Below are 6,000 nucleotides of genomic sequence, written 5' to 3' on the forward strand. Positions count from 1 at the left end.
AACACAGCGTGCAGTAATCAGCGCACATACAGAGATCTGGCAATAACCAAAAACAATAGGACGAGCTCTGAGACGTGGAATCTCTGTAGACTGCAGTACCTGATCTATCCTCACACAACTATAAGCAGCAGTGGATTGCGCCTAACAACTACCTATGCAACTCGGCACTGCCTGAGGAGCTGACTAGCCTGAAGATAGAAATACAAGCCTGACTTACCTCAGAGAAAAACCCCAAAGGAATAGGCAGCCCCCCACATATAATGACTGTTAGCAAGATGAAAAGACAAACGTAGGAATGAAATAGATCCAGCAAAGTGAGGCCCGATATTCTAGACAGAGCGAGGATAGCAAAGAGAACTATGCAGTCTACAAAAAACCCTAAAACGAAAACCACGCAAAGGGGCAAAAAGACCCACCGTGCCGAACTAACAGCACGGCGGTGCACCCCTCTGCTACTCAGAGCTTCCAGCAAAAGACAATAGCAAGCTGGACAGAAAAAAACAGAAAACAAACTAGAAGCACTTATCTAGCAGAGCAGCAGGCCCAAGGAAAGATGCAGTAGCTCAGATCCAACACTGGAACATTGACAAGGAGCAAGGAAGACAGACTCAGGTGGAGCTAAATAGCAAGGCAGCCAACGAGCTCACCAAAACACCTGAGGGAGGAAGCCCAGAGACTGCAATACCACTTGTGACCACAGAAGTGAACTCAGCCACAGAATTCACAACAGCGGGCCTCATTTTGCTGAAACTGTTTTCATACTGCATATGTGCTTTCCTCTCATTTCACCGTCATTATATGTGGGGGGCTGCTATTTCTGTGGGGTATTTCTCTGGAGGCAAGAGAGGTCTGTGATTCTTCTAATAGGGGAAGTTAGATCTTCGGCTGGAGCGAGACGTCTAGGATCATCGTAGGCACGTTCCCCGGCTACTTTTATTTGTGTGTTTCCTCTCATTTCACCGTCATTATATGTGGGGGGCTGCTATTTCTGTGGGGTATTTCTCTGGAGGCAAGAGAGGTCTGTGATTCTTCTAATAGGGGAAGTTAGATCTTCGGCTGGAGCGAGACGTCTAGGATCATCGTAGGCACGTTCCCCGGCTACTTTTATTTGTGTGTTAGGTTCAAGGTCGCGGTCAGCTCAGGTTCCATCGCTCTAGAGCTTGTTTGTATCTGTGCTTGTCCTTTAGTGATCCCCTGCCATTGGGATCATGACAGTATAACCGGCCCACAAAGTGTTAATTGTATTGGCTGAAGTAGGAGGATAAGTAGTCTGAGGAAGTTTTTTTTTTTTTTTTTTTCTCTTTCCCTCAGAGTTTGCTGCCTAGCCTTATTGCAGCCTGGCTACTTCCTCCTCCTCTTAATCTTTGAATGGCTCTGATCCCAGCTGTTTATCATGGACGTCCAGAGTTTGGCTTCCAGCCTGAATAATCTTGCCGCTAAGGTTCAAAATATACAGGATTTTGTTGTACATGCTCCTATGTCTGAACCTAGAATTCCTGTCCCAGAGTTTTTTTCTGGAGATAGATCTCGTTTTCTGAATTTCAGGAACAATTGCAAGTTGTTTCTTTCTTTGAAATCTCGCTCCTTTGGAGACCCTGCTCAGCAAGTCAAGATTATTATATCTTTCCTGCGGGGTGACCCTCAGGATTGGGCATTTGCATTGGCACCAGGGGACCCTGCGTTGCTTAATGCGGATGCGTTTTTTCTGGCATTGGGTTTGCTCTATGAGGAACCTAACCAAGAGATTCAGGCTGAAAAAGCTTTGTTGGCCCTCTCTCAGGGGCAAGATGAAGCAGAAATTTATTGTCAAAAATTTCGGAAGTGGTCGGTGCTTACTCAGTGGAATGAGTGCGCACTGGCTGCAAAGTTCAGAGATGGCCTTTCTGAGGCCATTAAAGATGTTATGGTGGGGTTCCCTGCGCCTACTGGTCTGAATGAGTCTATGACTATGGCTATTCAGATTGATCGGCGTTTACGGGAGCGCAAACCTGTGCATCATTTGGCGGTGTCGTCTGAACCGTCACCTGAGATAATGCAATGTGATAGAATTCAGTCCAGAAGTGAACGGCAAAATTATAGGCGGAAAAAAAGGTTGTGCTTTTATTGTGGTGATTCAGCTCATGTTATATCAGCATGCTCTAAACGCACAAAAAAGGTTGATAAGTCTGTTGCCATTAGTACTTTACAGTCTAAGTTCATTCTGTCTGTGACTCTGATTTGTTCATTATCATCCATTTCCGTCGATGCCTATGTGGATTCAGGCGCTGCCCTGAGTCTTATGGATTGGTCATTTGCCAATCGCTGTGGGTTTAGTCTGGAGCCTCTGGAAGTCCCTATTCCTTTGAAGGGAATTGACTCTACACCTTTGGCTATGAATAAACCTCAGTACTGGACACAAGTGACCATGCGTATGACTCCTGTTCATCAGGAGGTGATTCGCTTCCTGGTACTGTATAATTTGCATGATGTCCTAGTGCTTGGTCTGCCATGGTTACAAACTCATAATCCAGTCCTTGACTGGAAATCGATGTCTGTGTTAAGCTGGGGTTGTCAGGGGGGTCATGATGATGCACCTCCGATTTCTATCGCTTCATCTACTCCTTCTGAGATTCCTGTGTTTTTGTCTGACTATCGGGATGTTTTTGAGGAGCCTAAGCTCAGTTCGCTTCCTCCTCACAGGGATTGCGATTGTGCTATAAATTTAATCCCAGGCAGTAAATTTCCTAAAGGTCGTTTGTTCAATCTGTCAGTGCCAGAGCATACTGCTATGCGGGATTATGTTAAGGAGTCCTTGGAAAAGGGACATATCCGTCCATCTTTGTCCCCTTTGGGAGCAGGTTTTTTTTTTCGTGGCCAAAAAAGATGGTTCCTTGAGGCCTTGTATAGATTATCGTCTTTTGAATAAGATTACCGTAAAATATCAGTATCCTTTGCCTTTGTTGACTGATTTGTTTGCTCGCATTAAGGGGGCTAAATGGTTCACTAAGATTGATCTTCGGGGTGCGTATAATCTTATACGAATAAAGCAAGGTGATGAGTGGAAAACCGCATTTAATACGCCTGAGGGCCATTTTGAGTATTTGGTAATGCCTTTCGGACTTTCTAATGTTCCTTCAGTCTTCCAGTCCTTTATGCACGATATTTTCCGTGAATATCTGGATAAATTTATGATTGTGTATTTGGATGATATTTTGTTTTTTTCTGATGACTGGGAGTCTCATGTTCAGCAGGTCAGGAAGGTGTTTCAGGTCCTGCGGGCCAATTCCTTGTTTGTAAAAGGCTCAAAGTGTCTCTTTGGAGTCCAGAAGATTTCTTTCTTGGGGTATATTTTTTCCCCTTCTACTATTGAGATGGATCCCGTCAAGGTTCAGGCTATTTGTGACTGGACGCAGCCTACATCTCTTAAGAGTCTGCAGAAGTTCTTGGGCTTTGCTAATTTCTATCGTCGTTTTATAACTAATTTTTCTAGTGTTGTTAAGCCTTTGACGGATTTGACTAAGAAGGGTGCTGATGTTGCTAATTGGTCTCCTGCGGCTGTGGAGGCCTTTCAGGAACTTAAGCGCCGGTTTTCTTCTGCTCCTGTGTTGCGTCAGCCAGATGTTTCGCTCCCTTTTCAGGTTGAGGTTGATGCTTCCGAGATTGGAGCGGGGGCGGTTTTGTCACAGAGAAGCTCCGATGGCTCAGTGATGAAGCCATGTGCGTTTTTTTCTAGAAAGTTTTCGCCGGCTGAGCGGAATTATGATGTTGGTAATCGGGAACTTTTGGCCATGAAGTGGGCATTTGAGCAGTGGCGTCATTGGCTTGAGGGTGCTAGACATCGTGTGGTGGTCTTGACTGATCACAAAAATTTGATTTACCTTGAGTCTGCCAGGCGTCTGAATCCTAGACAGGCTCGTTGGTCACTGTTTTTCTCTCGTTTCAATTTTGTGGTTTCATACCTGCCAGGTTCAAAGAATGTGAAGGCGGATGCTCTTTCTAGGAGTTTTGTGCCTGACTCCCTTGGAAATTCTGAGCCCTCTGGTATCCTTAGGGATGGGGTGATTTTGTCTGCTGTCTCCCCAGACTTGCGACGTGCTTTGCAGGAGTTTCAGGCGGGTAAACCTGATCGTTGTCCGCCTGAGAGACTGTTTGTTCCGGATAATTGGACCAGTAGAGTCATCTCCGAGGTCCATTCTTCTGCGTTGGCAGGTCATCCTGGAATATTTGGTACTAGAGACTTGGTGGCCAGGTCTTTTTGGTGGCCTTCCTTGTCGAGGGATGTGCGTTCTTTTGTGCAGTCTTGTGAGGTTTGTGCTCGGGCTAAGCCTTGCTGTTCTCGGGCCAGTGGATTGTTGTCACCTTTGCCTATCCCGAAGAGGCCTTGGACGCACATTTCCATGGACTTTATTTCGGATCTCCCTGTCTCTCAAAAAATGTCCGTCATCTGGGTTGTGTGTGATCGCTTTTCTAAAATGGTTCATCTGGTACCCTTGCCTAAGTTACCTTCCTCCTCTGAGTTGGTCCCTCTGTTTTTTCAGAATGTGGTTCGTTTGCATGGGATTCCTGAGAACATCGTTTCTGACAGGGGATCCCAGTTTGTATCTAGATTTTGGCGGACGTTCTGTGCTAAGATGGGCATTGATTTGTCCTTTTCGTCTGCATTCCATCCTCAGACGAATGGCCAGACTGAACGAACTAATCAGACCTTGGAAACTTATTTAAGGTGTTTTGTTTCTGCTGATCAGGATGACTGGGTTACCTTTTTGCCGCTGGCCGAGTTTGCCCTTAATAATCGGGCTAGTTCTGCTACCTTGGTTTCTCCTTTCTTTTGTAATTCGGGGTTTCATCCTCGTTTTTCCTCTGGTCAGGTGGAACCTTCTGATTGTCCTGGAGTGGACATGGTGGTGAATAGGTTGCATCGGATTTGGAGTCATGTGGTGGACAATTTGAAGTTGTCCCAGGAGAAGGCTCAGCAGTTCGCTAATCGCCGTCGCCGCGTGGGTCCTCGACTTCTTGTTGGGGACTTGGTGTGGTTGTCTTCTCGTTTTGTTCCTATGAAGGTCTCTTCTCCTAAGTTCAAGCCTCGGTTCATCGGTCCCTATAGGCTCTTGGAAATTCTTAACCCTGTGTCGTTTCGTTTGGATCTCCCGGCATCGTTTGCTATTCATAATGTGTTCCATCGGTCGTTGTTGCGGAAGTATGAGGTACCTGTTGTTCCTTCGCTTGAGCCTCCTGCTCCAGTGCTGGTGGAGGGAGAATTGGAGTATGTTGTGGAGAAGATCTTGGATTCTCGTGTTTCCAGACGGAAACTCCAGTATTTGGTCAAGTGGAAGGGTTATGGTCAGGAGGATAATTCTTGGGTGGTTGCCTCGGATGTTCATGCTGATGATTTGGTTCGCGCTTTTCATAGGGCTCATCCTGGTCGCCCTGGTGGTTCTCGTGAGGGTTCGGTGACCCCTCCTCAAGGGGGGGGGTACTGTTGTGAGTTCTGTTTTTGGGCTCCCTCTGGTGGTTACTGATGGTACTGGGTGACTTGTCTTTCCTGGGTCTCTGGGTTCCACCTGTTCCATCAGGATATGGGAGTTTCCTATTTAACCTGGCTTTGCTGGCATTTCCTCGCCGGTTATCAATGTATCCAGTGTGTCTTGTTACCTCTGCTCCCTGCTCCTAGAACCTTCTGGTCAAGCTAAGTTTGGATTTTCCTGTTTTGGTGTTTTGCTTTATTTGGTTTTTTAGTCCAGCCTGCAGATATGTGATTCTTTGCTGCTGGTTGCTCTAGTGGGCTGAAATTGCTCCTCATGTACCATGAGTTGGCACATGAGTTCAAGTAATTTCAGGATGGTTTTTTGAAGGGTTTTTCGCTGACCGCGCAGTTCACTTTTGTATCCTCTGCTATCTAGCTTTAGCGGGCCTCATTTTGCTGAAACTGTTTTCATACTGCGTATGTGCTTTCCTCTCATTTCACCGTCATTATATGTGGGGGGCTGCTATTTCTGTGGGGTATTTCTCTGGAGGCAAGAG

Source organism: Ranitomeya imitator, chromosome 9 (genome assembly GCF_032444005.1).
Source record: "Ranitomeya imitator isolate aRanImi1 chromosome 9, aRanImi1.pri, whole genome shotgun sequence".
NCBI lineage: Eukaryota > Metazoa > Chordata > Amphibia > Anura > Dendrobatidae > Ranitomeya > Ranitomeya imitator.